Source organism: Schistocerca gregaria, chromosome 1, assembly GCF_023897955.1.
Source record: "Schistocerca gregaria isolate iqSchGreg1 chromosome 1, iqSchGreg1.2, whole genome shotgun sequence".
Taxonomy (NCBI): Eukaryota; Metazoa; Arthropoda; class Insecta; order Orthoptera; family Acrididae; genus Schistocerca; species Schistocerca gregaria.
In genome coordinates, this window is record NC_064920.1 from 466378678 (window position 1) to 466390271 (window position 11594).

An 11594-nucleotide genomic window follows, 5' to 3' on the forward strand; every position below is an offset into this window, starting at 1 on the left:
TCTCAGAGCACTGTTTTCTAATAAAAAGAATTTACTGGGTCGGAGAAAAACGACATCGTGCCGAGACTGCTCAATTGCTGGCCAGATCACGTGCGCGCGCGCGCTGTATCGTGTACAATGTGAACGCTCCATCGCATTGCATCGCTATGGCCGTTATGCCTCGCATCGCGTCGCGTCGCATCGCATCACAGGCTGTGTAAACGTACACTAAGCGTCTGTGTAGTGCTGTATTTTTCGCCTTTGTCAGTAGAGGTCTCGGGAAGCCAGCAGTTAGAAAGAAAAGGGGGATGTGAGCTGAGAGCCCAGTGGAACGCTAAAAACGGTAACCCTTGGAGACTAGTGCTAGTAAATAAATAGGTATTTATATAGGTAGGGCCATCTGTCAAAGCGCTCTGCATTGAGCAGTGCACCTTATCCACTGAATTCTCAGAAGGCACAAGGTTTGGTACGTAGGACGTCCGCAACTGAGAGGCGTGATAACTAATTTAGAGAGCTGCGCTTCAATTATACTGATTTTTATTCAAACCATGACCGGTTTCGAGATTTTAAAATCCCATCTTCAGGTTATAAAATTATAGTATTCGGCAATACATAACACGCGGTCGGGCCAGTCAGTGCAAGAGCACCAGTCACTGCATGTTGGTGGAAACAATCCGTCGCCAGGCAGCCGCACTATAGTAACGACAATCACTACTGCGGCAGCGTATTCGATCAGATCACTATCTGCCTGACACTGGCAAAAGCAGCTGAACAGTGAACGTTCTATATTTCTTTTCTCCCCACGTGCGGTGAAAGCATTCTGAAAAACAGATGCCAAGACCTGGTGGGCTGAAAGATTTTTCTTCACCCACAGGCAATAAAGAAAAGCGTTGGGTTTTCGCCAATAACAACTAGAATGGAAGGGCAATAACCGTTTACTGGAATTTTGTGCACTGTTAGAACGAATAAACGAGACAATGACGCAGTATTACGAGCGTGGAATTCTTGCAACATTTAATTAATTTTTTTTGGCTCATTCGTAACTGGATCGAGACCATACAATGAATTACAGTAATGAATAGTAAATAGATATCAATTAAGTTTACAGATTGGTAAAATATGTTTCATACAAATTCTCGGCGCTTGAGCATGGCATTTTTGTTAAAGGTCCGTCCATGCATTTTTAACCGTGTTTCTCCTCTGTGTTTCAATAAAATCAGACTTCGTTATTAAACAGCACCCGAAGACGATCGAGCTGGACGACTTTTTGCTTAGAAGTACGGAACATTTTGCCATGCCAAGTCGCCCAACCATCTTACAATGATTAAAGACACAAAATAAAACATACACAGGTTAGTAATAACTATGAATTCTGAAAAAAAACACAGTTTAAATTATTACACTTTCTTTGTGACTTGAATTAAGCAGTTACGAGTGCCGTTTGGTTGTTACTCGTGAATAAAATAATGAAGTAACGTAGTATTAATGGCAGTGCGCCTGAATACGTCCGATCTGGACAAGACCTAGAAAACAAAAGCTGATTCTCCTCTTTCGGCAATAATATGACGATTAAAAATCTCCAAATGTTTCTAGCGGCTGCATACAATGGTTCAAATGGCTCTGAGCACTATGGGACTTCTGAAGTCATCAGTCCCCTAGAGCTTAGAACTACTTAAACCTAACTAACCTAAGGACATCACACACACCTATGCTCGAGGCAGGATTCGAACCTGCGACCGTAGCGGTCGCGCGGTTCCATACTGTAGCGCCTAGAACCGCTCGGTCACTTCGGCCGGCGCTGCATACAATATTTATACAGCCGTGGACTATATCTATGGCTTAAATTATTTCTTTTTTTATTAGTTACAATTACGTTTTCCTCTAATAAAAGCTCAGCATGCAAATGTGCTTTTAAACTGCTCCCTGAGTTGCGAGGCGAAAGGACATTTATGCAGGCGATCAACTCACTCTAAAGCACATTGCATATCAAAGTCTACAAATACACATGCGTATCATATATAACATACATATCATAACATAATATTTACACAAAACAAATTTCCATTCATCACTCGACACATAGTTCATACTCAGTTCGTGTGTTCATGTGCACAAGATGGCGCAGAGACAAAGTTCATCATCCTGGATTTCACAAATGTGGGATAACATTTAAAACAGGTACTAAATCCTAAAGTTACAACATTCGTTAACATGAAATTACAAATTCTTATTGCTGATAGTCTCTTTCACACGGTATTGCGCTTGAAATGACTTTTGTTTCAGATATAACGTCTTTTCAAGACGTGTCGTCGTTCACAGTTCCATGTACCGAAAACATACGATAACTTTATAAAAGTGAGCATCGTTTATGGCAATTAAATGTCATAGTTCGCAGATTTGATACAGATGCGTGTGCGCCATGACTCGTAGCAGTTTATATTTTTGCACTGGTTACACTGTTTATTTAGACTGTCACGTTTAGACCAGGTAAGAGTGTCCGTCATTTCCAAGAACATACTGCTCCCTGAGGACTCGTCCAAAATTCCCCCACCCGTCGAGTGGTCTTCCTTGTTTTGGAACAAAGAGACCGTAGGTGCAGTAGAGAACCAGTTCTTGCTATACATATTTGCAGAGATACAGAGCAGTAAATGTCAATTTGCGATGCACTCAAAAGTGTCGGTGCACTTCAATATGACAGTTTTTTCACGTGCTCAGTCTGTCAAGCAATATTCAAATATTCGTATACAAGTAATTGTGACGCAGAGCAAGTGTCCGTTGACATGTCTTTACGAAACAATTTGTAACACGATTCTACATTAACAGTTTGTAAACAAATTTCTAATATCAATAGCTCATCACGTCTATATGTAAGCATTATATCATGAATAGTCTTTTTCAGTTATGCAGTTTTGCACACAAGTTGTTTCCTTGTAGCCACAAGTTCAGCAACGTAAAGTAAACGACCACAAACAGTTCAGGTTATGCAAGTCTCATTACTTTACCAATATGGGTACATGTAATAACTACAGATAACATAGGCAAGTGATCATATAGCATTTAGCTTTACCTAAATACAGATAAATACATGGAGTCATGTTACATATAGGTTTTTTACATAGGTACAAATACCTACAAACATATTACATATTGGCTTTACATAAAGATAGAGACATATTCCTCTTGTCTTCTCACAAGTATGATTGGTCACATAGAAATATTTTTCATATAGCTTTACACAAGTTTACAATATTTACAGTATTTACAATCACTGCAAGTTTAGATCTATGTTTTGCTTTTGCAAATGAAGTCGCCTGAAATAGAGGAGGATTATACAAGACATCCCACACCAGCAATAAGACCAAGTGCACAACTACAAATAAGGAAATAATAAAAGCAATGAACTAACATCAAACACAAAAAAATACTCGTGACACAAGTGTAAGTTTGCAGTGTAAGCATGGCATTAGCTACTCTTAAGTGAGTGTGTTCAATGGTGAGATGAGCATCCAATCAATTTCAAGGTGAAAGTTTAAGGGTGTAGAATGATTAAGTATTCTCATCAATCAGTCGTTAGTAGTCGAAGACTGATGATGCAGATAGCCACTCTCATAGGCTGAAAATATTGTAAGGCATCCAGATTTTACGGACCTTACATGAACTTGATCCATAACGACAGTATGATACAGTATGAGGTCCTCAGAAAATAATAATTATATCAACAAAAGGCAATTGCAGTAATCTCATGTACTGAAAACTAACAAAACAGTATCTACCACTACATGGACAAAGGCATGAATAAATCAGTTAAAGTGAAACGCATTTTGGCGATGAATCGAGCAGGCGGTTTATGGCGTCTGAAAACCCCATTTAACAAGAGAACGGCGAGCTTCAGCACAGAAAGGGATAAGGCCAGAACAATACATTATTTCTTTATCCGTAATTACGTCTGGGACCGAGGGTAAGTGGCTGGACAGCTTTAACAGGGCTAGGCTGTGACCCGGCAAGAAAAATAAAATTCACCTCTAATGAGACAGCAACTGGTTGAAGCCATACTGGGTGACGCAGACGCAAAACGGTGGGGAGATCCCCATTATATAAAATAATTTTGAGAACTAAAATTTCTAGATGTCTCTCTAGTCTCGTAGTGGACCGCACAAGTGTGTGGAAAATAGCGAGGGCATTGAGAGCTTTGGTTTCTGCGAAGTGTGGGCGGTATGCTTCATGTATTGTGGCATAGTACAAGGGCAAAAAGAGTTTGAAGGGCGCATAACACAAGGGCAACAAGAATTAACACTGAGACTGAAAGAAACTAACAAGGAAATACAAAAAATGTGTGATAATATTCAAGGCCAATTAGATCAAATTCAAACTGAAGCTAAAAAAGCGCATATCACGCTTCAAACGCTCGTTACAGGGCACAAACAGTTGAGAAGAGACATTGACACTGTCCAAACAGACATGATTACGTTGCCTGAAGTTACGCAACGAAGTGTCAAAAAGGTTAAACAACAGGTCGCAGCTTTTGCCATCAAAGCGACGACGAAAGCAAAACATTTTATTGCTGAGACAACGTCTCACAAAAGAACGACAAAATCAGCATTAAAGAAATTCGATGCTCGTATTTTAAAAAATAAGAGAAAAACAAACACCAATTTCAATGGCTAAGATCGGAAGTCATACATTCGATCGAAAGTCTAGGTGACAAAGAAAGCGTTAGTGAGGAGTCACAGACGACGTCAGAATCCACTTTAGTGTCGGTAGATACTACTGCGAAGACTGCAAAATCAACAGTTGCCGATAATACGACAGAAAGGGTACGCGAAATTACGTTTGACGTAAGATGGAAAGACACAGACCAAAACCACGAATAGAACATTAGTCCAAACCGGCATATGCCAGAAAATTACGGTATCCACAGTGTACAGTATGGAGTGCGACACTTGTTCAAGAAAGAATAACAAGTCGATCGGGAATACAAGAGTATGGTTTGCAGCTAAGTGCAAGTTGATCAAACTATAGAGACGCGTTACGCAACGCCACAACCTGTAGAGTGTAGGACTAATACCGATGGGTTACAGTGCAGCGTCTAACGAGCCAGAATTGGTTACACGTCAAGATACAGAGCTGGTAGTGAGCGTTATGCACGCATATTGAGCAGTGAGACCTACAAGTGATATACGGCACAAATGTCACAGAAGGAAGTTACACACGTTTGCGTAGATTTGACGCAAACCAAGGACAGAATTCCAGTCTTCAAAGCCCAGAAGGTACATCACACAGAGAAGCAAGAGGTTTTGATACCACTTTTTTACAGTGTCGAACTCCCAGCACTATAAGGAAGATGCAAACGTTTTGAGAGAAGTAGAATTCATGTATGAAAACGACGCTCGAAGACGTCGCGATTCAAGACAAAATGATTTTGAACAATCACGTAATAGTAAAGAGAATAATAATTGTAGCAATGGTAGGCCAGTATTGGGATTGAATTCTGGAATAATTACGGAAATGGGAGTAGTAGAAACACTAGACCCCAGAGTAACGGACATGGTTTTAATAGTGGTTGGAACAGGCGGAATATAGACTAAAATAGGAATGCTCTCATCCGTCGGCCGTAGCAATTTAATTTATTCTTTACTATCGCAAGTGATTGGTAATGGTGATTGTTGCCGACTTACGTGGTGGGCCTTAATCAAAATAATATTTCATTCAATTTTGATTTACAATTAAATGCTTTTGTTAAGTTGTCTCTTTTTACAATATTAATGTTCAGTGGAAATTATTTGTTACGTTAATGACGTAGGACTCACTGCACCTTAAAACATGAGCATGTAAGTTGAACAATGGAATAAACTTTTCATATCAATTTCCTCGGCTAGTTGGTTCACTTTGAAGCAAAAAATCTTTAGTTATTAATTACAATTTGCGGCCCACACAAGCGCGAGAGTATTTCTTCTTACCTCCGTTAACTATTGCATTGTAGTCGGAGTCCTGGCTGGCTCTCGCTCTCGGTGTTGTACTGAAAATAAGAATCTTAAAGCTATTTTCTGCAACGTCGGGCTGAAGATAAGAATCTTAAAGCTATTTTCTGCAACGTCGGGCGGCTGTGGAGAAAAATGTATATTATGTTAATAGCGGGCGAGTTTTTCTCTTCCGCTAATTTTTATATGTTAATATCGCCATGTAAAGTCGTCGTTGGCTGCATCGGCCGCTGCGATTGTTGCACTAAAAATTACTCGAATGCAGGTTAATTCAAGGAAGGCGGACATGAAATCAGGATCATCCCTTACAAATTAAAAGTGAACAATAATCTTAAATAAATATATATATTCTACTTAATTAGTACAAATATGCTTGCATTTGCCAGCACTCGCAAGATGTCCGTCCACACGCAACCAACACAAGAGAAGTGAAGAAGACAAAAAAATTAACAAAATGGCATAACTTGTCATCTGTTTAGATCATTTTGTTATATTTCTTTGCCCTCGAAACTTACAGAGAGAAATTATTATAATACGGATACATGAGAAAAATGTATATTCGCCTGAGCGGATAGTGTCTATCCACTTATTATTCAATTTTTAAATGTCTCTTCTTTATAAATACTGTTTTTAAGTCTTTTCTTAGTATTTCACTGGGGACGGTCTATTGCCCCCCCCCCCCCCCCCCGAAATGTTTATGTCATAAAAAATGTTCGTGTTAATTGCTTTTTTGACATAATTATTTCCTATTTCATGTCCACAGTGTTCACACAAAGGCAGTTTTTTCTTTCACAGTCTACATATGTCACATCGTATGTTTTAGTCACTCTACTTAGTGATGTTTGTTGCACACAAAGTAATAAAGATGAAGTTATTTACATACACGTATATAATATACAATTGGTTACCAATATAGTCGTGGATTAAAGAAAAGGACATAGAATACAATGAGTTTGACAATTATGTTATGACATATTACATTTGTACAGTAATTTCGGCTGCTTCTTTTTCAGGTTGCAGCTTATGTAGTGTTAGAATGTATACAACTACGAGTTAGTCTGTAATTCTTCCAGCCCCAGGGGTGTCAACTGTTCGCTCCCCATTTGGTGCGGCCATAGGGAAATCCTGAAGGAAAACCTCGGCGGAGCGACAGGCTAACCGCTTTGGTTATTTTCACTTAATTGTTTTTGGGATGTCATTGGAGTACAGGATGTGCATACGTTGCGAGCAATTTTTCGTTGCACTATGCAAATAAATGAGGTCATTATAACAATTAATATATCGTAGTTACTGACTGCGGTGTCGTTGATGATCTACGCCGCGACTTTTAGCTCGCGACGGCGCCGGTTCGTGTGTTCGGTGCTCAGCGTTCGCGGCGACTGCGGAGAGGTCAACGACTGCTAGATTCCAGCATGTCTCTCGCCGTCGTGGAACGTCAGAATCAGCTGATCCTCTGAACAGTTGGCGATCGCTTCTGTCTCGGCCGGGCGTGGCAGAGTGGGATGATATCCGCCCCCCCCTCCACGCTATTGTTGGCAGGAGTCAGCTCTGCTACACATCTCCAATGGTGTACATGAAACGTCCACGCAAACAACGTAATAGTTCCCTCCCGCTGCAGATGGTTACGCTAGTGGGAAAGAAGCATTTATTAGTGCGGCAGTTGTTAAGTTTTCGCCAGTTTCCGAGAGTCAGGCCAACATTACTTGCACAATACAAGACATGAATCTTCTTCTGTGAATTCAGTTTTGATGCGGCGCTGTTTTAATTCACCTCAGTTTCTGTGTTGATAAAATTATTTATGTTTTCGCCGCACTCGCAGGCACTGGTAAGTGTCCCAATACGAGCTTAGCACAAACATTCGCCGTTTCTGCGGTCGCTGTTTTGTAACAGTTCACACATCGCATTCCAATCTCGCATTATTATACTTACTGAAATTACAGTCTGTCCCAAAAATATTGACTGTGGGTTCACTTCACGTTAACAGTTTACATTTGTAAGCAAATTCACAGTTTTTCGTGCGTAATATTGGCGTTTGGCGTCTTCACCGCCGTTGAACGTTCAACACTAGCACTACACTGTCCGTATTCACAGTTTCACCTTCACGGTTTTCCACACTGCTTAAAGTAAGAGCTTCGATTAGTTCACAAACACTAATGTATTTAATTCAGTCTGAACTATATTTTGGCTCGTGCTGGATGTTACGTCTCTCACACTAATTACATTGTTCCATTTTCCACTTACAGAGTCGTACTTGCTTTCAGACTTTTGACTATACAATTGTATTTCCGTCTCATCTGAGGTAAGTCCCCATGTCATGTCTGCCCACTCATTGCGTACTTGCCCTCCAGAGCCAGGCTCAACTTTACAAAACTTAGCCTCCCGCATTATTTTACACATTTTGTAATCTAGGCCTAGCGTGCAAGTTCCTAGATTAGTGTTAGGTTTGTGACTTTTGTTTACATGATAAATTCGTGCGAATCTCTTCCTTAGCAGATGGCATTATATTTTAACAGTGCTTCGCGTTAATCGCGTTTACTGATTTTCTTCGTACCTTGTCCACAACACATGAGGTTCCTTGGGTGATGCACACCTTGCACTCATGTTTTATAGTAAATTATGACTGATCATATTTCAGGATCGGTGTAGACATAAATGCATGGAATAATATATACACTATAGCATTGAATTTCATTATTTTCATTACTACTACAGTTCAGAAATATTCATGACACATTAACGAAAAATTCTTTCATCATTAGATGCTGTTGAATTTCTTAATAATATTTTAAAGCACTTTTTAAAAATGAAATTTGTAAAATATTCTTAAACCTACGTTCATTTTTCTTTCAAAATGCAGTTGCTTTCAAATTACTGTTATTCCTTAACATCTACAAAATTGAATCGCACTAATCCTGTGTGCCTCATTGTCTTTACATGTTACCCTAAAATTTGAACATTTACACACAGAAAAAATACACTATGAACTTAACCTACTACTCATATATGTAAAAGTTGCCCTACTGAGCGAACTTCTTTAAGTCTTTGTAAGCATTTTTCTTATTTCCTTCGTAACTGCCTTCTTCTTCGACCACGGGATGGTGTAGTTTGGGTGACACAAAGTATCGTGAGGTACCACTTCGATGTTATAGGTGTAGCCCACGATAACACTGAGTTTTTCCGAAAACACATTCCCATAATCTTTAAGTAGCTGAGTCAACTCGTTTTGTTGTTCTTCCGTCAAATATTCTGACTCCATGACTTTCATGGCTATTAATTTCCTTTTTCCTCTCTGTCTTCAGTAATATACTCTTTATAATACGCTTGTCTTGTACTTAAGTCAGAATATAAATTCATTACCTGTATGCCTTCGAATCTAGAGCGAAAGCTCCAGGAATATTTACAGTGCACTTCCCATGTCCTCAACAATAGCAAAATTACGCGTCTACCCTCGTTCATAAGGCTTACTTCCTAGCACAAGAGGTCGATTTTTGCGTCCATCTGGCGTAAAAATTCCATCCCCGGGATGCAAGTAACACCTAATCCCTTAACTACTAGGAACGAGCTTTCCATTGCTTCATTTCCTACCGTAAACTCGACTTGCACCTTGTGCTTTATGATATGAGATTGTGCACCTATTGCACCTGTTACACGACAATTCTTCACTGGAAATACTGGTATCCTATTATTATGACTCAAGTACTTGTAAAGAATTGCACTCATGACATTGGTTGACGCGCATTATCTGTATTGGCGCTCCCGTACATATCTGCTTGCAGTATAGCCTGCACAACACTTTTGTCGGTTCGGTTACATTTCTGCGATATGTCTATTAGTTCCTTTTCTATTTTTATTCCCTTATTGTATCTCAGCATACAAAGTTTATGGCTGTCATCAGTGAATGTGCCCTCACTACACCATCCTGTAGCCAACAACGGAGAGCGTATTGTGGCTGTTTTTAGTTTATTGGATGAGCATCAGTGTGTTGACAGTTGTCTGTCACTTCCACTAATCTCACATTGTGGTTCTGATTGTTTTGTTGCTCCTGTTGGGTTGGCCACCCTGCCTCCCCGATGGTGTATTTTGATACTGTGCATGGCTCTGGACTTGGCGGTGGTCGGTTGTAACTTCCTGACATTTTCTGTGATGAACCTGGGTTGGTGTTCCATTGTGGCGCTGTGTTTTGTTGCCACTGTGGTTTCGGTTGATTATAACCACGCCACTGGTTTCGGTTGTTCCGCCATTGAAGATTGCCGTTACCGTTATATCCACTAGTCATGCGTCCGTCACGACGTCTGTTCCGATTTTGACAATTATAGCCGTTGCCGTTATACCCATTGCCATTGTTTGTGTCTCGATTCTGTTGCCGGTGGCCTTGCCTATTCCCGTTACCATTAGGTACTAGTTGCTACCGTTACTGTTCCTGCCATTGTAATCAGCTTGTTATTGATTACAGCCTGCATGGTTCCACTTGTTTTCGGTTCTCATGTCTTTGATCACTAAGTCAACAGAATCCACTATTTCCAGGAATTGTTCTATATCATATTCTGGCACAGTGATGAAATATTTTTTTAATGAGACTGGGCAACTTCATTTTTATTAATCTGATTATGTCGCGGTCGAACATGGGCTCGTCCCAGTACCTGGTTTTGTTTACATTTTTTCAAAACATTTGCCTAACGTTCCCACCTTAGGATTGTATATTTCTGGACTGTACAACTCCTTGCGTAGTTTTTCTTGGGCGCTATTGGACCAGAATTTTTGCAAGAATACACCTTCAAACTGTTGCATCGTTAGACATTTTTCGGACACGTCGGTGGCCCACAGTGCCGCGTCTCCTTGAATAAAGGAGACCACGAACTGTAGTCTTTGTCTTTCCGTCCATGTCCTGGGAAACACATTTCTGAATCTCTTAATGAAGGTGGACATTTCGTTTTTCACTGCTGAAGGGTTGGAATGTCCTGTGTTTTATCACATTGTCCTCCTATTTGCATATCTGATTGCTACCTTCTGTGGCAATCATTACTTCGTGATGTGCGCTACACGGTATCGCATATTGTTCGTGCCCGTGATTCACATTAGGTTGCTGTTGCGCACTCACGCCCTGCATACCGTCTGCGTTATTATAGAAATCAGGACGCGGAGTCGGATTCATTATCTGTCCGCCGCTGTTTACATTGCTTTCCAACACAGTCTCCGTGCGACCTCCTGTTGCCAATCCGGCAACTCCGCTGTCACACGGGATTTGATCTGTGTTAACCCTAGGACGCCCAAGCCTTTTTTCTAACTTGTATGCCTAAGGGGGGGGGGGGGGCGGGTTCGGCGAGCCTACAGGTACTAAATAAGTTTACTCACGAAAAATTACAACTTTCAAGATGATTTATGTATTTTAACTAAGGCATCGGTATAAATGTTGTTATTTGTTATAAATATTGGATTGGGTGAACAAAAAGTTGACATATTACAATACAGAATACAGATGTGTTCATATACAATAGACTATTCTGAGTCCTCAATTTTAAGGCAAGAGACACACTTCCCAATTTTTTCTGAATGTGTGTTACACACATGTTTATGAAACTATCCTCAATACTGTTTTGGTTGTACTTCTGCTTCTTTGTTTTAGGTTCTCTTACACAA